Here is a 24,392-nt window from a genome sequence, read left to right as displayed (position 1 = left end):
ATTCAAGCTTACAGGAATTAATGGCTGGCTGTGTCCTTTTTTGTTTTTGCCAGTCCTGGGGCTTGGGACTCAGGGCCTGAGCACTGTCCCTGGCTTCTTTTTGTTCAAGGATAGCACTCTCGGGCTGGGGATATAGCCTAGTGGCAAGAGTGCCTGCCTCGGATACACGAGGCCCTAGGTTCGATTCCCCAGCACCACATATACAGAAAACGGCCAGAAGCAGCACTGTGGCTCAAGTGGCAGAGTGCTAGCCTTGAGCGGGAAGAAGCCAGGGACACTGCTCAGGCCCTGAGTCCAAGGCCCACGACTGGCCAAAAAAAAAAAAAAAAAGACATGGTTCCCTTCAGCGGTCGTTATTTGTCCTACCAAATGGTGACTGAGATACCTGAGATTCAGCCTAGGGCTCTTCTGGCTGGTGGAGTAGAAGGCAGGGATGTCATGGGATTCTAAAGCTTGCTTGGCAAAGCAATCAAGCATGATATTCTGTCTGAAGCTCAGCCAAGACAGGGAGGAAGAACTAGCTTAGGCGGTGCAAGCACATAGAGTTGAGTCTGAAGGCTCATCACTGTACGGCCGCACAGACAAAGGAGGTAACTGCACAGTCTTCTGAAGCACAGAAGATACTGGGGCCCAGTTATGAGACCAGGCTGCAGATAGAAGACACGTCAAAGGGTAGGCAAGTCTTAGCAGGTTCATTTGTCACAAATCCAGGTAAAGCAGTCCATCAAGCTCCCTAGAAGAGGCAGGCACTTGCATAGGGTGCTAAAAGGCTGCTTACCCAATTGCCAAGCTACTTCACAAAGCCGCTGCTTCGCTTCCAACAGGCTAGAGACCTTGAGTAGATTGTCTGCCAGGACTATTCCAACCATTCACAAAGCCAGTTTGGCACCAATTAACTATTGAAAAACCTGTTCAGAGGTCACCAGAATAGGACGATACTGAAACATTTCAAAGGATCCACCTGAGAATCCGGGGCCTAAGTGAGCATGTGCTTCACCTGGCACTACCTCCACTCTGGGGAGTGGAACTTCTTATGCTGAGTCTGGCCTACAGGCTCTCTAGCAAAGGTGAAACTCAGACTTCGTCACATCCATCTGTACCACCATTTGGAGCCAAAATTAGCATTTAGGGGAAGGAAACTCAGAGGCTAAGCCATGGCCTCCCACCTGAACACCATCAATCCAGATTCTACCCAAAGCTTCTAATATGGGCCCAGTGGCCCTGAGACCAGGCCCTGAGCCTGTCAGAGGCCAGTTCCTGAGTGAGAGTAATAGGACTCAAGGCACCAAGGGCACTGCAGGATATTGAAGTGTGGAAAGAAGGGAAATGGCAACAACAGATCAGCAGATTGATTCTCCCCTGGGAAATAGAGTCTTTGTCAATGCATGAAGCTAAGTCTGGGAGATCCTAAACAAATATGATGGTGTCCTTATAAGAGAAGAAAATAGAGCCAGGCAGTAGTGACTCATACCTGTAATCCTAGCTATTCAAAAGGCTGAGATCTGAGGATCACAGTTAGAAACCAACCTTGGAAGGAAAGTGCATTCGGTTCTTACCTCTAATTAACCAATAAAAAGCTGGAAGTGAGCAACAAAAGCTCAAGGACAGTGCCCAGGCCCTGAGTTCAAGCCCCAGAATCAGCACAAAGAGAAAAGGAAAGCAAAGGAAATACAGAATGGATACATGAGGAAAGATAGTCATTTGAAAAAGTAGCCAGAGATTGGAGTAATGTGTCACAAACAAGGAACTTGTAGACCCACTAAAGCTGGAAGAGGCAAGGCAGGGTTCTCCCTAGAGCTTTGGAAGGAACATGGCCCTTGCTGACACCTTCATTGCAGACTTCTGACCTTCAGAACTCAGAATGCATTTCAACTCATCTACGTCTTCATGTTGTGGGACTTTGTTCCAGCATCCCTAACAAAAGCCTTTCACATGTCTGCCAACACTGTCCCCTCCCCCCAGCTACACATAGAAGGGCTCCTGATTTCTCACTCAAAGTCAGAGCTCTCTTAGCCTCCCTTAGCTTGCCACCGCCACTCCAGCTGTGAATAAACACTGCTCCTCATCTTCAAAGCACTTTGGAAATACTAATTAACTCTCAGTTAATTGGATGAAATAACATGAAGCTCCAGTGACATCATCTCCACTCTGTGCCCAAATTTAGCCACAAGCAAAGCCTGGTGACTGCTGGGCTTTGAGCCTTGTCTTGTGGTAACATGTTGTGCCTTTCCGAAACATCCCACGGAGCGTGGCTAGAGAACACACCTCAGCTCTGCCAGCCTCAAAACTGACCATCTGTGAGCACGCACACATAGAGGGTTTCTGTGTGGGCATGCATATTAACCACAGCTTAGTGTCTGCACGTGAATAAGATGGTCTTACTACCATTTAAACAAATGCCCACCCAAATGTACTTCCAAGTATTCATCACGCTAAGCCTCCCTTCCCCCATGACCCTAAGGGACTGTGTAGCCCCTGCCTTGTAAAACTTTAGTAGAATCCCTCTGCTGTTCATGTTCAAGACCCCAGTGGGCAAGTATGACTTGACTCAGGCAAGTAGCTGCTTGCAATGCCTGAAGGCAGGAGCCTGCTGGAAATCAGACAGTCTGGGCCAGAAGCCAGAGTGAGGGAGAAACTCAGACCAATAACCATGTGGCATGATAGAAGAAGGACAAGGCTAGGGCCAAGACCTTTGGTGGTCAGATAGTAGGCATGCCATGGTAACCAGAGTCAGGAGATGGGGGTTGGAAAGCTACCTTCAACTGCCACTAATTAACCTGGTGACAGCAATACACCAATCCCACATCTTCCCTTCATCCTTCAGCCGTGACTAGGAACACAATGAGACAGGCAGATCTGTTCTTGGCACTGCCTACTGAAAACCTCACCTGTGTGTCCTAGCAGATAAGACCTGCACATCATCAGAGATACAAAGATTATCTTTGTTTAATAACAAACAAAGGAAGGCCATCCCTCCCCAATTCTCTTGGAATCTTTCAGATTATGAAGTGTGTGGGGGGGGGGAGTCCAAAAAGCTCAGGGGTTTGATCTGTGATATACTTTAACTTTGTACTTCAGGTGTGTGTGTGTGTGTGTGTGTGTGTGTGTGTGTGTGTGTGTGTATTTTTTGCCAGTCCTGCGGCTTGAACTCAGGGCCTGAGCATTGTCCCTGGCTTCTTTTTGATCAAGGCTAGCACTCTACCACTTGAACCACAGCGCCACTTCTGGCTTTTTCTGTGTATGTGGTGCTGGGGAATCGAACCCAGGTCTTCATGTATACGAGGCAAGCACTCTACCACTAAGCAACTTTACCAGCCCTCATAGCATATAATAAAAGAAGTGTATTTCATACATTAAGTGTCCAACTTGCTGACTGCTCACAAAAAGAGCATATGCTTAAAATATGGGCTCAGAATTTTAGAGGCTTCAGTCCATAATTGGTTGGCATCATTGCTTTGGGCAATGATGAAGGGGGCACATTGCATAACCAAAGCATCCCCCCATGACCAGAAAGCAAAGGAAAGGCATTGGGGGTTCCACCATCCCCTTCAAGAGCCAGTGACTCACTGACTGACCACTAGCCTTCAACATAAATAGTAATAGTGAAGTGTTCTGACTTCTGTGAGCTGTACTAGCAAATTAAGGATCCTGAAGAGGGGACAGTGGGAACCGTAGACTTATAACGTATTGGCCAGAAGTCCATGTGGTAACTTTGGACTTGAGCTGCCATCTAAAGTGGAGGCAATCTTACGGGGTCTGTACTAATTCTGGGTAACTAGGATCAGAACTAAATTTAATTGGAGGACACTCATTTGGTATCTATACATTTGTGGTCAAAAGTGTGAATCAAAATTGTTCCTATCCCAGGCATTCAATTAGCTAATCTAAGTCTTGCTATATAAGTAGTTGGTGGAGTTGATTAAGTGTGGTGTTAGTTGACTTTATGCAGAGAGATTGTTCTAGAACATTTGGGTGGGCTTCAGCCAATCAGCTGGAAGGATTAAAGAGTATAGTTGAGGCTTTGCTAAGAAAGAAGAAATTTCTGTTTGTGGGCTGCAGCATTGGCACATGTCCAATAGCACGCTTGCTTTTCCTGCTGGCCTTCCTATGAATTTTACATGTTCCCTAGCCAGTGGCCACTATCAAAGAAAGCACTGCTTTGCAATAGAGCTTTTATTTGTGTTTCCCACTAATTTCATACTCATTCATACTTTTTGCTCCCCCAAAAATCTTTAGATCCAGGTTTCTGGGTGACGAATTCTGTCACCCACCAGAAACTAGGAAAACAAGGCACATTCCTCAATAAGAAAAGCATGGAACAGAAAAAAATGGCAGTGTCTAGTCCCACTTAGTCACATAGATGTCAAAAAAGTTGTTTAGTTAAACAATCTCTTAGCTATAGTAAAAGCATCTTATATCATGAGCAAGTTAGTGTGGGCCAATTCACAGAAATGAAGCAAGATGGAATTCACATTGGAAATAGTGCAGGCCTACTATCAAACTTTCCAATGAAATGCACATTAAGTCAATGTGTTCATATCCATATTGTCCTTGGCATCTTCATGCCCCAGAACTCAAAGCTAAAAAGCAACACTGGAGACATTTCCTGGATCTGCAGTTTCTTCAGCAAAATCCAGGTATCAGCTGGTCACTGGTGGCTCACACCTGAAATTCAAGTTACTCAGGAGACTAAGAACTGAGGACTGTGATTTAAAGCCAGCCCAGGCAGGAAAGTCCACAAGACTCATCTCTAATAAACTACAAAAAGCTGGAAGTAGAGCTGTGGCTCAAGTGGTAGAGCCCTAGCCTTGAGCAAAGGAGCTCAGGACAGTGCCCAGGCCCTGAGTTCAAGTACCAGGACCAGCACCAAAAAAATCCAGGCATCACTTTGCTGCTGTGTTCAACCCTTGGAGCACACTGAATTTTGAAGGACACTTATTAAAAACATGGATTGTCTTCTGGGGCAAGTTAGTGAACCAACCACCCGACTTTTCTCACGGGTGCCAACTGCCTTGAATTTCTGTCCAGACTCAGTTACTTCCCAGCTATATGGATTTTGGTAAATGATGTCATAGCTCTGAGCCTCAAAATGTCCTCCTGTGAAGCACATGGGATCCTTACTCCAAAGGGTAAAGAAGAGTGGTGGGACACGTGCTTGGGCAGCCTAGGTGGAAAGGAGGAGCTCTGCTTCATTCAGCCTCAAAACAAGTCATTTTGCAAAGGCTGCTTGAGAGAAAAGACAACCGTGAGCCGTGTCCTACTAGGGGCTGATAACGTAGAGTCCTCACTCACATTACAAGCGGCCAAGCATTGCGACGTGGGGCTACCAAATTTACAATTATCTCCAGATCCTTCTAGAAATACTCTACTAAAAAGCCAATCACATACTTCCTGTCAAATGTGCCTGATATTTAAACTGGCATAGCAGCACGTTACATCAGCCTCTTATATTCTAGGCCTGTTGAATTAATTAACTTAATCAGTTAACTGAATTAATTTTGAATGTCTCTGTCCAGAGTGACAGAAAGCAGGGGAATGAGTCTCCAGCGATGATTTTCCTCAGGAAACTTAGTAACCAAAGTATCTAGCAACATCCCAGAAGAGAATAAGCCATTGATAAGTATCAGCTCCATTATTGGTACTGGTAGTGCAGTTCACATAGTGACCTTTGACCCCACTTTTAAGTCCTTAACCCATAGGTTTCTAAACATGAAAGGTACAGGTTCTGAGGTGAGGCCACCTAGGTTCAAACTGAGCTGCAACCCTCACGAGGTGTTCACTCTTCTCATTTGGAAATGGGGGTCAGAGACAAATTTATCTCCTAGAGAATGAAATGAAAATGATAGGGGTAAAGTGCTTGGCACAGTACCTGCTATAAACCATGTTAAATAAATGTCAGTAAACTATGTGCCCTCTAACCACTCCCTCCATACGGTTTTGGAAAGTTTGGCTTTGCCCATCCATTAACAGCATCATGGACAAGTTTCAGAAGTCTCTGCTCTCTTGGGATTACTAAAACTCAGAGGAGATAGACTTGTCTGTCTCAGACTTGATTTCATTCTCCCTCATCCAGAGCAGCTTCCCAAGAAGGCATTTTTGGCCCCTTGCATCCTGAGGATTCTTGAAAAATGTGACTAGCAAGGCATTCCTGCAGCCTCCTTCCTCGTGGGAGTCCTCTTCAGCTGCACTTGCTGGGGCGTCTCCCTGGGTGCTCTGATTACTCTGTGTATACTCAGCTCCTCCCATGCTGCCTGGTTCATGTCTTATTTATCCCCTGTGATGTCAAGGGGTGATTACTAGCTGCCTCGATCCCCACAGGCTTGCCCTTTTCCCTGGATGCCCCCATTTCTCTCAGATTCTGGTTGTTTCTTGATTGTCACATACACTCCTCTATCCACTCTCTCCCCCAAACCAACTTCATTACCCAACCCTTAGAAGGGAAGTGTTGAAGAACAGATCATGTTCCTCTCTTGATTCACATAGCAGTTCTAATTCCTCAATGCACGGTTTCTGCAAGTAACTGATGCAAGCAGCACCCTCCCCTTCCCAGCCCAAACGCACTCTGATCTAAGTGCAGTCCTTCCTGACCAAGCAATCACGTGTGCTGTGTGGGAATGGGAACTCCAGGTTTCAAGACTTGAGAGCTGGTGAAGCTCAGAGTGGGGGCCAGGGAAAGGAGAGCTGAAAGTATTTCCCAGCCACATAGTAACATTTCTGCTGGTGCAAGAAACCTACATCAAAGTGACCACACGATGAGCTAATAGAAGATGGATGAGTATGAGTCTACACTCCCTATGTGGAATCTAGACTTCATAGGGAGAGGCCCACCCGTGCTATTTTCCTTCTACCTTGCCCTTCAATAGACCTCAGGACTCCATTTAGGATTTTGAGCTTAGAAACATAGGCATTTGCAAGAATGGCATGCCTGTCTTGGAAGGTTTTGAGGGAGTGGCAGTGGGTCTGTTGTGCAAATGATTCCATTTCCTTGTTCATAACGCTTACTGAACATTTGGTATATGCCTGACCCCAAGCCTGTGACCAAAGACTTTGGGGAGGAGATGGGCGCTGGCTTCTGTCTTTGTGAGCTCATGGGCTGTGGGGAGATGGGAAAATGAGATGGGATAGCCACACAGTGCACTCTAAGGGACTGACCATTTGTGGTTACCTGTCTGTCACCAATAGCTAAGAAGAGCAAGCATCTGAGAAGGAAGAATCTCCTTCTGCTGGTCTCGACTGAGTATCTGCTGTGCCTGTTTTTTGTTTTAGATACAATTAGTTCTTTGTCAGGTGAGTGTACCCTATGATTATTCTGTTCATGTTCACCATCCCTATGTGTTTCTAATTTTTTCAGACTTTATTTCTTCATAGCTGTCATCTTTATAGACTTAGAAGTGCTTCGGTTAAAAAAAACAGGCTGGTTTATTACAGGAGCCTTCTGGCCTCCGACAGCCTGTTGGCTTTTTGATTGTGTCCATCGTTCCTCTCTGGGCTTTAGGGGAGGTGGGGTTGGCCTCTCCTTCCAGCACACAGGGTGGAGGAGCCCACAGCCACTCATTTTATGGTGGTGACACACATTGCTCTTGGCTGAAAGCAGCACCCAGAAGCAGTAAGTAGCACCAGCTCTGTGTCTTGAAATTTTCCCCAGCCACAGGGGGAGGAGGTGTCTGGCATGAGTTAACTGGGCTCCTTGTAAAGTATTTGGGGGCCTCAGCATGGCTTTTGGGCTGGGCCTACAGTTGCAGGGGCTGGCAAGGCTAGCCTGGGTGTTAAGAATAGCACCCTTTTTTGTTTTTATTAGTGCTTTTTATTATGGAAGTAATACACTGTCATAAAAATTCAAAGAGCACAGCAAGAAATAGAGAAAACTCAAAGTACCTTCCCACTCAGCCCACACAAACCCACTTCCTTGAGGCAGCCGCTGGGATCAGTTTCATGTGAAACCTTCTAGAAACTTGCTGTGCACTTTTTGAAAGTTTTAAAATGAAAAGATGTATGTGTTAAAAAGTCAAAAGTTGTAAGGAAAAACAAAGAAACAAACAAAAAAATTAAAGTGACTGAAAATCCATCTTCTAGACCACAGGAAATATTCACATTCTCCAAAGGGTTTCCTGATACCTTATTCAATTTTAAAGAATTGAAATAATATTATCCATGCTGTCATGTTTCCTTTATGCAAACTGATTTACCCTCTTTCATTCAGCAATATGGTGTATATAATGTTCCATACTAGTAGAGATCTAAAATCATCATCTGATCAGTCACAAATTATCCTGTTTTAAAATTTCAATGTCCCTCTTGGTGGAAAGTAACCTTCAACAATTTTCCCCCATAATGTAGTTATAATGTGAGGATGAATGTGTAAATGTGGGACTGCAATTCAAAGCCATGGTGGGTTAGCACTTTGTACCCACTGCATTGACAAAGTGCACCACAGCTGATACCACCAAGTATTGCCAAGGGTATGGAGCACTGGGAACATTTAGGAATGAAAATTGGATCAAGCATGTTTGGCCCTTCCTCAGACTCATTAATAGGGGGATATCTGAGGGGTGAGATCCAGCACTCTGGTTTTTAACATGCCATCAAAATTAGTATCAGAGAGGCTGGAATGCAGCTTCATTGTACAGTGCTTGCCTAGCATGCATGAAGCCCTGGGTTCAATTCTTCAGCACCACATACACAGAAAAAGACGAAAGTGGGTGGCACTGTGGCTCAAGTGGTAGAGTGCTAGCCTTGTGCAAAAGCAAAGCAACTAGAAGCAATCCCTTCACTGGTCAAACAGTGGAAATGGGAGGAAGTGATCAGCTTTGGACTTATTGGGAAGGTCAGGTGGTAGGATTTGCTGGCAGAATAGATGTGGAAAACAAGAGAAATTGAAGAATCCAGGATGGCAGCAAAGACTTTGGCCCGAGTCACTAGAAGGTTGTGTCACCATCAACTGTCCTGGGATCAGCTTCAGAAAGAACAAGCTTGGTTTGGATCACAACATAGAGTATGAAGCCTATGTGAAAGGTGTCAGAATCACTATGGAGTTGCTTGGGTCAATCCCAGCTCCCAAAGTCAATAAATCTTGGATTATAAAGGCAATGTTCCTATACATGGTAGCCTGATAAAACTACCACAAGACTGCCATCACCTTGTATAAGAAGTGCTTCTACCAGGACATCTGTCGAGCAACCATCCTTTCAACCTTGAACCAACACCACCCTTGTTATTAATTGCTATGGCCAAGGACTATTATTATTATGTATAGGCTGATTCTAGTAACAATTCAGATGGAGATATTGAATAGGCCAATATACTTTCCCCACTCCAAGATATCACCACAATAGATGTAAACTAGTATGCTCTATATGGCACTCTGGACTTCAGGGAAAGGACCTGCGCTGGAGGTGTACATTTAGAGGTGGTGTTTTGAAGTACATGCAATGAGTATGATAGAAGTTATAAAGCCTGAATCCCGATCCGTCCAAAGACAAGAGGTTGTCCCAGTGGAAGGAAAGGGAGTTGACAAGAGGCCACAGGAAATAAGACGACCTTGGTGTCTTGTAAAATGCAAACTAAGAACTGACCCTTGGAATTAGCAACGCAAGGTGGGGGCAGCAATTTGTGAAGTTGGCAAGATTGATTTCTATCTAGTAGAAGAAATGGAGATGAGAAAGAAGAGGAACCATAAATGGTGAGTATAGATAATTCTCTCAAAGATTGTTCTTGTAATGGGAAGAGAAGCTATGGGTAGGCAGACAGCAAGTAAAGGGGAAGATAGGCTCAGGAGAAAGTTGGATTTTATGGGGGTAGCATTACAGCGTGCATGTATGCATGATAATCAGACGAACTGAGTTAAGAGAGAAGAATTGATGACCCAAGACAAAGGGAGCAATGTTAGAAGATGTTCTTGAGTAGGCGATGACAGATACAATCTAGGGCACAAGCAGAGAAGCTGGCCTTTCATCTGAGAAAAAGACAAGTTATTCCAGACTGCCAGAACAGAAGACAGAATACTTGGGTAATGGTGCATCACATTTTACATAATGTACAAAAGTGCTCTTTTATGTATATGAGTTCATAAGAATACTCTGTAACAATTGATATTGCTATATCAAAAGCAGTCCTCATTTTTCATTTTCTTCCATTATTTTCGATCACCATCATGGAAGGGGCCACTGATTTATCCTCCCACTCCTTAGGGGTTATGGAGCAAGCAAGTCCCATTTTCCCACAGCCCAGGTAATTCCAGGCTCGGTTGATCCATTTTCAGTTCCCCATCCATGAGACTGAGGTAGAAATGATTATCTTTATTTACATTTCAACTTCAGATGTTCCCTTCCTTTGCTGGCTCATTTGCCCGTTGGATTATTTTAGGAAGATTAAGCTTTGTGCTATCACATGCAGTGCAAACAATGCTTCACCACTGGCTATTTGTCTAATGACAGTTATGCTGGGTTTCCATACAGAAGTTTTTAATTTCTTCATCGTTTCTTTTATGGTTTCTGGTTTTCATGACATACTCACAAAAAGCTGTCCCCACCCCGAGTCTTCTAGTACTTTTATGGTTTCGTTTCTTACATTAAATTTTTGAGCCATCTGGAGTTTATTTCAGTGTGGAGCCTAAAGTAGGAACTCTAGCTTGCTTTTCCTAAATAACCACTTGTTTCAACATCATTTCTTAAATGATAAGCTTTTAATGCATTGATGCAGAATGCCACCTTCATCATACAGTGCATTTGAATGAAATTTTCTCCCTTCCTTCATACATACAGAATACATCTGCTGAATACAACCAGGGCTCAGAGGAGCCAGACAGTACGAAGTATAAACTGTACATCTAAAAGGTGGAGAGAGATGCTGGACAACACACTGACCACACCAGGTGATGAGTACTGCAAGAAGTAGAAGACATAATCCCCTAAATCTCGGTAGTTAAGGACAACTTCCTGCTACAACCAATGACCTTAACTTCACAACACAGTATCGTGGTTAGCCAAGGCAAGGAAACCTTGATCAACCTTAAAGTCTTAGAGGCTTAGGTTGTCAGAAGCTTGGAGCCTGAAGAGGTAGGAGGCATAGCAAGCATCAAACCTGCAAAGGTAGAGAAAAGGAACAGTCTCAGAGGCTGCCCTGTTGGACAGAGAGCACAGAAAGAAGTATTGTGGCTGCCTTGCAGAGAGTAGATAGAGCGGGTCAAGAGCAGAAAGCAAAGAAATATGTGAGCAAGGACACCGGTGTGAAGTGGGCAAAAGTGATCACTTCTGAGCCTGATCAGGTTCTGGATATGATAGTGTTAGTACTGCTGTGAGGAGCGGCTGATCTGTTAGATTCAAGAAGAGCCATTGATAATGAAGTCACAGAGGGAACAAAGATTTAGAAGTCCCCAAACAGGGAGCATGTTTGGGTTGAGGGAACTCTTAGCCATTCGTAGTGGTTCCAAGTAACAGGATTTGCAGCATCAAACATTCATTGTGCACTACCATGTAATCGTCTATCTCTAGTCTGACTTTCATAATGACTCCTGGACGTAGATGCTGATACTCTTCCTTCTATTGAAGAGGGCAGAAATTGAAATCCAGAGAGGGCAAGTAACATATCCAAAAGCACACAGATGTTAATTAGAACATCTGAAATTTATACCCAGACAATCTGGTTCCAGAGTTTATGAACCTGACTTTTGTACCTCCAGATAAAGTGGGATGTCAAGGCAACCAAGAAAAGCAAGTTTTTCCAGAAGGAAGGAGTGATCACCTCTGGATATGTGGTAAATGAAGGCAGAAATATGAACATTGATTTTGCAACCTGATGATCATTGGTGACACAAACTATTTTAAAGATTTATAGGGTTGAAATCCTAATGGAAATGCAATTATGAGAGAATGAGAGACGTACAGATAGTGAGTGTTGATAACTCTTTAGAGTTTCGCAGAGTAGAACAGAGAAATGAAGGCGTAAATAGAAGAGACAGTGGGGTCCAACTGAGATTCATTTTTAAAATGATGGTGGGAAGTACTCCGAATAAGGTAGGTAGTTTTTCATCTGGTGCATGGAATGAACACTCTCAAGCAAGTGTCCTACTACTGACCTACATCCACAGCAAGACAGATGATACAATGCACAAAAAAGGAATCATTACAAAGATAGAAGTCCTTGGAAAGGTCTCAATCATGTCTCAGATTCTCAGTAGAATCTAGGACATTATATTGGTATCATTCTGTCCAGTTGTATGACCTTCACTAGCCTGATCCATTGAAACGCCGCAAATATTTCCGTGATGCAGATGCTTAGATTTTCCCTAATATATAAGGCAGAGGAAACAGAAGGTCAGTAAGGCCAGAAAGATTAGGATGCTGACAAGACAGCAATTGAAATGATGGGCCCTGGACTCTTACCTGGCTAGGGAAGAAAAGAGCTGGTGAATGGAAAAGTAGTAGAGAAACCAGGCTGGAAGATATCAAGAGCTTGGAAGAGAGTTGTCTTGGAGGTAGTGAAACAAGTTCATTGGAAAAAGAGATTGTGGTGAGAAAGTAGTGGCCTACCTTACAGACTCTGGAGGTGACCACAGCATGCAGGCTGCCCCTGGGGAAAGTTGACCAAGTCTTTAGAGACAGGAAGGTGGGAAAACTAGCAAGGCTTCAGAGTGGAGCTGGATTGAAGTTGTGTACTCACTAACCTGTTTCACTCCGAATACTCGTGCTTCCAGTCACTTTCATATACTGCTGAAAAAGCCAATTGAGACTCAACATACATGAGGTTTTCAAGCAAGAACACATTAGTCTATGCAGAGATCAGTGGTCATAGGAGAAGAGAGAGCTTTTCCTGGCGAGAGCTGTCGGGGGACTTTGCCTGATGGACAGATCCTGCCGTCAACTGAGGAAGTGGAGAGTTCCCTTCAGAGGGAAGTGGAGCATATAGAGCAGTACTGTCCAATAGAACTTTCTGTGATGGACCCGCCCTCTATCTGTGCTTTCCAACACAGTAGCCATTGGCCTCACGGGGCAAGAGAGCACTTGAAATATAGGCAATATGACTGAAGAATAGATTTTCCAATATTTTGTTGTAATGAAACTAACGTTAAATACCAGAGCCCCTGAGTTGGTCTCCTTCCCCCATGGGACAGATGCAATGAGTTTGGAAGTCAAGATTCACAGCTTCGCATGGTAGCAATCCTAGCACATGGGAGGTGGATGCAAGAGAATTATGAATTCGAGGCCACACTGAACTGCATAGCATACTCTGTCTCCATGTCAGGTCAAACGCTAGTGGCTCATGCTTGTAATTCTAGCTACTCAGGATGCTGAGATCTGAGAATTGCAGTTCAAAGACTGCCTAGGCAGGAAAGTCCATGAGAGTGTTATCTCTAATTAACCACCAAAAGGCCAGGGGTGGAGCTTTGGCTCAAGTATATATCCCTAGCCTTCAGTGTAGATGGTGAACGACAGCACCCAGGCCCTGAGTTCAATACCAGGACTGGCACAAAACAAAACCAAAAACGATGTCAATTTTTGTGTATAGCCTGTAGCTCTGTGTTAGGCCTTCTAGCTCAGGGTCCTAGTCAGGGCTAGGGACCACATAGACCTCAATGCCAACTTAGATTTTCCCATCTCTGATCATGCAGCAGCTTCTACACCTTTCTTCGTTTAGGTCCTGAGTCACAACACCCAGTGGGCGCCAATCCTGCTAGAGGGTCCCAGGAGCCTGGACACTTGTAGGACAGCAACAGGGCCTCTGGGGTGGTCGTGTGGTTGGGCCAGGTTCCAAGAAGGAGCTGTCAGCTGAAGGCAGACAGCCTCTGAATCCTTCAGGCTGAAGCCAAGCCTAGACCCTTAGCGTGGCTCTACTCTGGCCAGCAGTGGCTGAGCTGAGCTTAGGGGATGAGGGGGGCGGCTGGGCAGGGAGCCCACTGTCTCCTCCTCATCACTTCCCTTCCTCCTCATCCCAGGAGCCTCCTTGCCGGCCAACTGTACTAAAACTCCGGAAAACCATGGCGGGGAGGTTTTCCAATTAGAACATTCTTTTTCCGATCTGTGGATGATTCTTAAAGCAGGGGATGGGGGGGAGGCCATTCTTCAGGGCATGTGGGGATTATCTGCCAGCAAGGCCTTGGCTTCCCTCGTGCACTCGTGCTCTGGAGGCCTGGCCTGGAGCTGCTTCAGAGCCACAGACAAAAGACAAGAGTCTGTGTTCTAGGGCATCAGGTCATGCAGAGCAACACTTGTAGTGAGTGCTTCCTGACCTTATTGAAAACAGCAGATTTGAAGGACAGCAGTAGAGCAAGCTCAGGGTTGCGAGATGTAAGGACCTGGTCCCCTTGGAGGAGATCCTGATCTCACCCTCCTTGCACCTCATGTTCTCTCATAGGAAGATGGGGCTCATTGACTGCTCCCAGTGGGGCCACAGTCGATGGACTAAAGCATGGGTACGGGTGCTGCTCTGACAGAGCGATCGCTCTGGCTCCCTCACCACACTCAGAGCAGCTCCTGTTTGGGACTGGGTCTGCCTGGTTTCTGGGCAATGCAGTGGGGGCACTCGGCAAATGAGAGTGTGTTGCATGCCAGAGAGCAGAACCAAGGCCTCCCAGTGAAGAGCACAAGTGACGGGCATAGCAGGGGGCCCAAAGGCACCCCATATGGCTGAGGCTTTGAAGCAGCTTCTGGCAGAGGAGCGCCTTCCAAACACAAGAGGTTCAGCTTTCCAGAGGGCTCATTGTGGGCCCGTCTTGCCTGGTGTGGGGACCCCTGCCTCCAGGGAAGCCATCCTGCTGTGAGCGGCACAAGTCACCCAGCAAGTGGAAACCAGTTGAAGAGCTTAGAAGGATGAGGTGGCAGGGCGGGCCTGGGAAGGAGGGAGGGGAAGAGGGTATTAGGGTGCAAGCAGGCAGGAACCCAGCCCTCCCCACAGAGGGACCTAAGCACCCCAGCCTGTAGTCAGCTGGGTGGAGACCCACATAGAGTCACTCCATGCAGACTTTAGTCCCAGCTCTGTCAGACTAGTTATGGGATTTTTGTTTAGCGATCTACCCTCTCCGGGTCCCAGTTTCCCCATTTGTCCAAGTTCAGAGTTCAAATTGTTTTAGTCTCCAGTCTTTTCTGGTGTACAAACACTTTCTGGGCCACCTTTAGGGCTTGACAGCTTTCAAGGCCCCACCTCACTTCCCCTCCCAAACCCAGGAACTCTTCAGCTAGATAGTCTTGCCTTAGCCCTATTCCCAGCCCTAGAGATGGAGATGGGGCCTCCCTCAGAGCATAGGAATGCTGCTGGCCCATTCTCACATGTAGCCACCTGCCCCCCTCCCCATCTGCTGGCTTTCATCTGGCCTCCCTCTGCATACAGTCATTACCTGCCATTCTCTGCTTCCACCTTGAAGACCTCTTACCTCCTGTGACAGTCCTGGCTATCCCAAGCCTACTGTATTTAGAAGCAGCAGGACCTTGCTGAAGGCCTGCCTGTGGTGTTGGCCAGTCCTCTGAATGTGTGGCACTGATACCCAAACCTCAGGCCTTCATGACAAGGGCCAGAGCACTGGGTAAGTTTGGAGCTAAGGCTAGGGACTAAGGTGTAAGAAGATAGGAAAGCAGACAGGGATAGAACCAAGGTCAGGACAGGTAGAGGTAGAACCCAGCCTGGGAGGCAGCTCCAGCAGCCAGTGGAACTTGAGAGGAGTCCAAGGGAAGGTTCATGAAGAAGACAACATGACAGCTGAGAGTGAGTGACAGGTCACCTGGTATCTTCAAAGACGAAATGGCATTCCAAACAAAGGGGGTATCTTGTACTGGGGTGTGGTGGTAGGAGAGCCCTTGATGTATCTAAGTCTGTGTCACTGGATATGTCTGGTGCTTGAAGAAGCTAAATAAGTCTGTATAGCTGGGCACTGGTGGCTCATGCCTGCCATGATAATTACTGGGGAGGCTGAGAGTAGAAGGATCAAACTTTAAGGGCAGTCTAGGCAGAGAAGTTCTTGAAACTGTATTTCAAAAATAACCAGCAAAAAAGAGATGGGGCATAGCTCAAGTGGTAAAGCACCAGTTACCAAATTTGAGGCCCCATGTTCAATCCCTAGAACCACTAAATAAATAAATAAATGCCTGTAGGGCTACATGCTGGTGACTCACATCTGTAATCCTAGCTACTGAGCAGACTAAGATCTGAAGATTATGGTTTGAAGCCAGCCTGAGTAGGCTTATCTCCAGTAAGCCACCAAAAAGCTAGAAGTGGAGCTGTACCTCAAGTGGTAGAGCACTGGACTTGAGAAAAACTGCTCAGCAACGGTGTCCAGGCCCTGAGATGAAGCCCCTAGCACTGGCACACACAGACAGTCAGACAGATACACACACACACACACACACACACACACACACACACACACACATACACACACACAGAGAAGCTGGGAAAGGGGGGGGTTGGAAGGCTGGCAAGTGACTACAGGTGGTTCTGGAAGGCAGTGGGGGTGGAACTCATGGTTGGAAGATTCTGCTGGGGCAATGAACAGGTGGGCAGGGCAGGGCAGGGCAGTTACCATTCGAGTCAAACCCGTTTACAGGCAAGATCCACTGTGGGGCCTGGCTGTCTTGGCCACAAGGGAGGAGTTGAGGAAAGGCTGGTCTCCTTGGCTGAAACGTCATGACACATCTGTCTTGGGCAGAGTGTGGAGTCACCAGGTGCATAAGAAGGGTTCAAGACCTAGCCAGCTGTCAGTGTGGGTCCTCAACAGTCTTGAACACCAGTCACGCTTTCTCTTTCTCTTCGGCTGTCTCACAATTAATTATAATCCCGGCTTGAGTTTGGTGGTTCTTGACAACAGCCTTGGGAGACAAGAGTTCCCATCTCCCCATTACCTCTGATCTATCACTATGTCATCTACATGAGGAGAACAGACACCAGAGAAGGAGTGTGACACACCAAGCCCGTCCATGGCCATCAAGAGCCACAGTGAGAGACGGGGAGGTATTAAGATGCTAGCCACCAGGCTGGGGCATGCCGTATTGGAAGGAGAAAGTTACTTGTCAGTGAGAGAGACAAAGGAACTGAAGTGACTTTGTATTCCCTTCAGAACACACAGTGTAGCTTGTTTCTATGTGATTAACCCCACCATGAGGAGCCCTTTCCTTTCTTGATCTCAATCTCTTACACCTTCCACAAATGCGTCAGATGTGCTGGGCTGGTCTCTGTGACCCTGTGATGAGTCAGATGGAGTCCTAAGCAAGCAGTGCTCACTGGCTAGAACAACAGAGGGTGGTAGCTACTGTCGTGAGAGAAAACTAAGGTAGTGCATAGAAGGAAGTTATCAGCTTGGCTGTGTCACATTCACAGGAGACTTGGGGAACACTTGAGTGCACAGTTCAAGCATAACTGAGTTCAGTAGGCAGGCATGGGATACAGGAAGTGCCGTGCAGGAGTGTGGGTAGCTGTAGGTACAAGGAGACATAATGTGTTCAGAAGACACAGGAGGGCAATGTGAAAGCAGTGTAGTGAAAAAAGAACACAGTGGGTGGGATTGCAGAGAGAGGTCAAGCAGAGTCAAATCCATGGGTTATGTGAAGGAGTTTGGCCTTGATCCGCAAAGGTATGGGAAGCAAAGGGTAGGAAGAGGAACATGGTCCTATTCACCCATCTAAGTGTCTCAAGTGACTTTTATGTGACCTGTGAGTAGCGACGAAGGTGCCGAGTGAGGTTGGAAAGCTAGCAAGGCGGCTGAGCCTGTGGGCATGGAGAGAAGTGAGTGGGTTTGCGGGCCTGTGGGCTAGAGACTCATATGACCTGAGGAAGGACAAGTTGTTGTGTTGGTCCAGTGTTTTGTTTCCTGGCCAAGTGTGTGTCATTGCTTGGGCTGGTGTAACTGTTCCCTGTTGTGCACGACTTTTCCTAGCATCACAGGTGGTGAGAGAGTTGCTGTGGTAAGTGTGTGTGTGTGTGTGTGTGTGTGTGTGTGTGTGTGTGTGGTGGTGGTGGAGGTGGGGCTTGAATTCAGAGCCTAGGCTCATGGTGTGTGGGCTTTTTCTTCTTTATGTTGCCATGGTATGATTTAAGTGAGAGGTGTACTTTTAGGTTTTCAGTGGTTAATTGGAAATAGGAGTGTGGTGGGTTTGGGCTAGGTCCAAATAGTGATTGTCCTATGTCAGCCTGCTGAGTCGCTAGGGTTACGGGTATAAGGCAGCAGCATTCAGTTTAGGGCGTCCTTTTGCTGTTCCTTCCACCCTAGTAGTCTTCAAAGTAGGACGGAGCCCACCGTCACAGGGGTTATTTAGTCAGTATAAATACATAACAGGTATGAAAGTGAATGGGGTGTGCTGGTTGCAGCCTAGTGTGTAAGCCTTGTTTACTGTGTCTTGGGGACTCCAGTACCCCTTTCCCTGTATAGCCTTCCAGGGTGTCAGCTGTCCTGGCTGTCGCTGGCTGACAGCAGCAGCTCCATCGCTTTCCCCTCCTCGGCTTCCTAGACTTCCTGCATGATCTCAGCCACCGTCCCCCCGCCCCCTCCCTGGCCTGTCTGGGATCTCCATCTGTAAAATGGATCTAGGCACCGTAGTTGTCGACAGAATGGACTCGACAGCATCTGTGGAAGTCGTTGGCTCGGAGCCTGGGCCCGATCTCGTCCGGCGCAGGCAGGGGCGCCGCTCGGCAGCGGGGTCCTTTCACGTGGTGGAGGCTTCTTGGCCCGGGGGCCGCGAGCCCGGAGGAATTTGCCTGGAACTTTTCCACGCGGCCCAGCCTTGTCGAGCTGTCTCTGGGCTCGGCGTGAGGAACCCGCGCGGTGATTGCTCCCGCAGCCCCGTGGGGCGGGGCTGGGAAGGGGCGGGCAGGAGGAGGACACTGGCGGGAGAATGTGCGGAATGTGCCAGGCGCATCTACCTACCCCAGGAGAGGGTAGAGGAAGGGGGCCGGGCGAGGGGAGGGGCGAGGGGCGAGGCTCCGGGCAGCCGGAGAAAACCTGTTTGTTCTCCTGCGGGTGAGCCCAGTCCGTGCCTCGTCGCCTCCCGGAGCGCTCCCCTCGGCGCCCCGCGCCCAGCGACTGCCGCCACGAACTGGCCAGGTCGGGCACTGCCTGCTCCAGAGAGCCCACGTTCGGCGCCCGCCCGACCCTCCGCTGGCCCCCCAAACAGGGCACCTGTTCCAGGTAGGGCTGTCGAGTCCCCGTCCGAGGCAGCCAGACAGGGAGGCAGCAAGGGACACGCACCGATCCGTGCCCTGGACGATACAAGTGGGGACTACAGTTTTCTCACCCGTAGACCTTACTTATCCGGGAAGGGGGAAGGGGGATGCAAGACTGGATTCCTTCGAAATTCACGGAATCTTGCCTCCCCACTATTCTTATGTCCATTTTAAAGATGAGAAAACTGGGCTCCACTGGCTGGCTCACCCCGAGGATCTCCTTGCTGATCCGGAGCCTATGGAACAGGAATGGATGGTGGTTTGTGATGAACATGTGCTGGGCATAGAGCGATCGCAGGGAGGGCCACGGGAAATGAGCTGCTGGTACTCAGACAGAAGGCGCCGAATCAAGTGTCACTGTGGTGCTATCAAGGCAATCTGTAGCACACAGGCTCTGTAGCTGGATTGTTTTGATGGGGGCAGGGGGAGCCAAGAGCCTTGTCCTCTTTCAAAACGCAGAGTGATACCTAGCTGCACAGAAAAGCTAAAAGCTTAGGTCCTGCTGACTACAGTCCTATGTCCAAGTTGCACATTTGGGCAGCTCCACTGGCCCAAAGGGATAGATAACATGTTAGACAACCTCTCACTAGAACTACTCCAATCTAGAATAAGGTAGCTGGTGAGTGTATACCAGCACTTTACAACTCGTGAGATGTGTTCACCTACGGAACTTAGTCTTGCCACTGTAGAAGGAAATGAACAAATATCTCAAGATGGTCATAGAGAGACAGAGACGAAAGAAGGCAGACAAAGAAACACACACAAAGGCAAGGAAGGACAGAGAAGGCCTTTCCTGCCCAATCCATCAGTGTTCAAAGTTGCAGACACCTCATTTCACTCTGCCCTCTTCCCATGGTCTCATGGTTCTTTCAACTTCTCCCTGGTGCCAGCAAGTAGAGCTGACATGTCTAAACAACAGAGTAAGGCTTTAGGGTACAGTGCCTGAGACTTGGCTGTATGCGTGTGTACATATGTGCACGTGTGTGTGCATACACACACCCGTACAGAACTACAGCAGGACTCTAGAGATGTCCAAATACCTTCTTAGGGCATCAACTATCACATCTGGAAAACCAGGGCCAACTTCAGTGACTACAGCACAAATACATTGACAAGAGACAGTGTTATCAAGGGCTTGATGCTTATACTGTTCCCCTGACTGCACCACCAGGACACGCAAAGATGGAAAAGAACAAAGCCATTTCACCTGCCCTGCCTTGCCCTCCTTACCATCATGCACAACTTCCCCACTGCACAACTAAGCACACAGCTGCCACTCAAAATCGGTTCATTTGTGTCTTCTGCACATTCATGAGTCAATGTCAGAAGTGGCTCACTACCACATATAGTACTGCAGCTCTAGCAGGAGAAAACCTTAGGCCCTACTCTTTGTCCAGGGAAACAACGCTGCCTAAAAAGCTAAGGGATAACTTCCTGGAGGAGGAAGACTTAGAAGCAGGATCAGCAGCTCAACAGACACGAAATCAAGGCCCATACATATTTTGGATTTGCTTGACACTAGCTTTTGCCCGCTCCTGAAAGACCAAAACCAATTTTCCCTAGTCTCCAAATATATTCCAGTGAGAGCCAGACAGTGGAAGGTAGGACAGAGAGCCTTGTGCCCGGAGGGGAGGAGTGACAATCAGGAAGACGTACAAGCCACTTTGTAAGGAGCTGAGTGGTAATGGCAGCCGGGAGTGCTTCCTGTGGGACAAAGCACTCGGGATTCAAGGCAGTGGCACAGTGCAGCCAAAGCCACACCTCAGCCTCACTCATGCTGCTTTGTGTTCCACAATTTGGTCTCAGGCTTCCTAGCACAGCCTTCTGAGAGCAGTGATTCTGGGCTCAAAGGGATGCATACACACCAGGTCCCTCAACTATCTTCAGTTACATACTAACAAAACACCCCCAATCCAGGCTTGATCCACTGTGACACTCGCAAGCGTCTCTTCTTTCCCACTCAACTCTCCACAGCTGACTGAGTCCTTTGCTCTGAATGTGGCCTCAAGGTACAGCCTGTAATGTGCAAACACACTGTGCCTTGCTGAGCCCTCAGGCCACCTTCATTGCCGTGCCCCAGGTGGTCTGGGCGGACTCGTACCCAGTACACAGTAAAGTTTCTCTTGAGGACTGTGGAACTCACAGAAACATCTCAGCTGGCACTGCAGGCCTCTCAACTCCTATAGTTGGGACTGTCCAAAGGGTTTTGCATTCATCCTCCCTGTACCCCTAGACAGCTGGCTGACAGCAGAACAGGGCAGTGCACTAGGGACTGGCAGTCGAGAAGGGATGAATTGTACAGCATCTTGCTCCTAGTGGGGGATATGACAGCTTAAGTTAGAGATGAAGTGGACAGCACTGGAGGTTATAGTAGGTTCAAACCTCAGCTCTGCTACCATGTAGCTGTGTTCAGCTTTGACTGTGCTACGTGACCTCAAGAATGATTGCTTTCCTTACTTGTTTGAATGCAGCTGGGTGTCTAGCTGAGAGACTTAGCTGGAACCTCTTTCCCAGTGATGGTGACAAACGGGAAGGTAGGGGACCGGTTAGGCAGAAGCTGGTCAGGATGTGCACTCCCTCATGCCTGAGGAAACTAGCTGGACAATCCTTGCTAGAGGCATTAGTGCTGCACATAGTTGCATCACACAGTCCTTCATGCTTAGGCTGACTTTCCATGAAAATCAAATTTTGTTTTGCTTTCTTTCTTTGTTTCAAACAACTCCGGTAAGTTCCCACTGCTGACATGTTACTTCCTTTGTGGTGGGGTCTATGGAGGGTCCTTTTTCCTGAAAGGAAACTGAGGCACAGAAAGGGATTTGCTCTGCTCCTCTTTGAGGACTTGGAACAGAGTTATTGATGCACATGGAAGCATTTAGCAGGCATTTTCTGCTCACTTTGCTTGCTGAGATGGCTGGGAACTGAAAGGACAGGCAGGGAGATAGGAAGGGTCGGTCTAGGTGGAAAAGAGAGTGGAAAATAAAAGGAGCAGAGGTCATGTGCATATCCTTCCCCACGGCTAGGGAGCACACTGAGCTTCAGAAGTGAGGAGGCACAAAAGAATCTGCAGCTTACGCACATGGCTCAGGGGGAGTTCGTTTCTGGAGGGACCCAGAGGCAACTTTCAGGAGCACTGTGTGGGAGCAGGGGAGGGCTCCGTGGAGCACCACTTGGGCAGTTCCCCAAGCACTGCTCATCGCCAGCTCTGTTGCTCTGTTGCCCCTCTCTGCAGAGCCGTGTGGAAGTTGCCAGTGGCTTGAAGTGCCTGTGGATCTCTGAAGCCACACCCCAGTGAGAGGAGAAGACCTGGGCCAGGGCTCAGCAGACCCCAAGCTACGGGTGGTCCCTGGCCTTGGACATATTGGTGGGCTCACCTCAGACACTTAGGTCCAGCCCTCTTGGTGCGGTCCCTATGATCCCTGGCTCTGCATGCCACTTTGTGATGACTACGTCAGTTTCCCAGAGAGTTTGATGTGGCAGAGTTGCTATGGAGAGAGAAGGCACAAGATTCGAGTCACAGGAAGGGGATCCCCACAGAAAACGCTTACATCAGACACTGCCCGCTTTAGACTGGAAAGAAAACCACAGCACAAACCAAAGCGCAGGACTTGCTTCACCATTTCTGCCCGTGTGAGCTCCTACTCCTTTTTGCATACTTTAGGATCCCAGCCAAGGGCGCCTCCTTGAGAAATGCAGCACTCTGGCAGGGCCACAGGGCCCGGCTCCCCTCCTCCGGCTCCTGTCTGTCTCTCCAGCTTTCCCCAGTACCCAGCCCAGCTGTTAGCTTTCCATAAATGCTTGTTTCACAAAGGAAAATGTGACCTTGGGCAAAGACTTTCTCCTTTCTAGACCTTTATCTCTTATCCAAAACTAATGTGGGGGGGGCGGTAATACTGGGGAGGGCGGGACTTAAGAGGACTCTTGAGTTGGAGCTGGACATGAAAGTGAGAAGGGGGAGGCAAGCAAGCTTTGAGAGAGAAGTAGGCTGCAGTCCTGCCTCCCAGCTGTAGTGTGAGGTTTCATCGGGCGCTAGAGGGATCTCTGCGTACTTCTTAACTTTTAATCTTCACTGGTGATCACCTCTAAGTAGACCTAAAGCACTTGGCTTTGGCCAATGTTAGTCAGTTCTACTTAGAGGTGGCAGCACTGAGGTTCTTTGTACTAGTTCTGGGGATGGGAGGGAGGGAGGGAAGGAGGAATAGAGAGAGAGGGAGAGAGAGAGAGGCTAAGCTGGGATGGGACAGGACCCACAATTTCTGAACCTCTTTTGTGCCAGTCCTGGTGCTTGAACTCAGGGCCTCTGCACTGTTCCTTAGCTTTATTCCACTCAACAGTACTGGTTTACTACTTGAGGCAGAGCTCCACTTCTGGCTTTTTGGTGCTTAATTGCAGATAAGAGTATCATGGAGTTTTCTGCCTGTGCTGGCTTTGAACTGCACTCCTCAGTGTCAGTCTCCTGAATAAGATTACAGACATGAGTTACAAGTATCTGCCTTTGAACCCCTTTTGACCTCCTTTAACTGCCTTGTCTGCAGATGGTGGTAGCATCTGTAAATGACTGACACCTTGGTTCACAGGCTGCAAAATAGGTGGGGTGAGGGATTCAGAGGTTAGCAGGAGCAGCAGGAGCCCCTGACCTCCTGAGGGCCCTTTCTCATGGTACAGCCAATGAGGTGAGACCCTGCTAGCAATGGGATTAGCTCAGGCAGTACTATCTGAAGTGAAAGAACTTTGGGGTCCTGGCCTGCCTAGCATGCTGGCCTCAGCCAAACCCCTCCACAGAGGCACTTCAGAGGGCTTTTCGTAGCATCTACTGGTTTGAGGCCACACCACCTGTAAACTGGCCCAGACTTTCCTAAGCAACTGCTTGTGATCAGCTTCCCGAGAACCAGAACATGGATACTGGAGAGCCAGGCTGAATCTTCACACCTCAGGAGTGGTAGGTGGCCATGGCTGCCTTGTCTCCTCAGAGCTTCACCTCCCCACCATCTTGGGAAGGAGTTGGCTTGCCTCAGAAGTCTCCCTTCCAGGGTCCCTTCAGCAAGACGCCGAGAAGTCTAGAATGTGGGGTGTTGGGGTGGGATGGCGGGAGGTGAAATTCCAGACTTTCATGCAGAAGTCATTTACCTGTAAAGCACATTTACAAATACCATCCCCCCCAATACTACTTCTTTTTCCATATTACATTTTTTCCTCAGCAACCAAAGTCGGTTCCAGCTCTTTTTTCCATTTGGTGAGCCTCCTTCCTGCTGTCT

At 47.9% G+C, this 24,392-nt stretch overlaps 1 protein-coding gene across 1 annotated transcript in view; it reads left to right on the top strand.

Moving 5' to 3' along the window:
- Positions 1 to 18,923: 18,923 nt before the first annotated feature.
- Znf185 (zinc finger protein 185 with LIM domain) overlaps positions 18,924 to 24,392 on the top strand; it is a 57,241-nt gene continuing 51,772 nt past the window's right edge. The window contains exon 1 of the mRNA XM_048336673.1: positions 18,924 to 19,105. The gene's annotated coding sequence lies outside the window, so the exon portion shown is untranslated. The remainder of the gene's footprint in view (positions 19,106 to 24,392) is intronic.

Source organism: Perognathus longimembris, chromosome 28 (genome assembly GCF_023159225.1).
Source record: "Perognathus longimembris pacificus isolate PPM17 chromosome 28, ASM2315922v1, whole genome shotgun sequence".
In the NCBI taxonomy this organism is placed as follows: Eukaryota; Metazoa; Chordata; class Mammalia; order Rodentia; family Heteromyidae; genus Perognathus; species Perognathus longimembris.
This window is presented reverse-complemented; position numbering and strand designations above follow the sequence as displayed.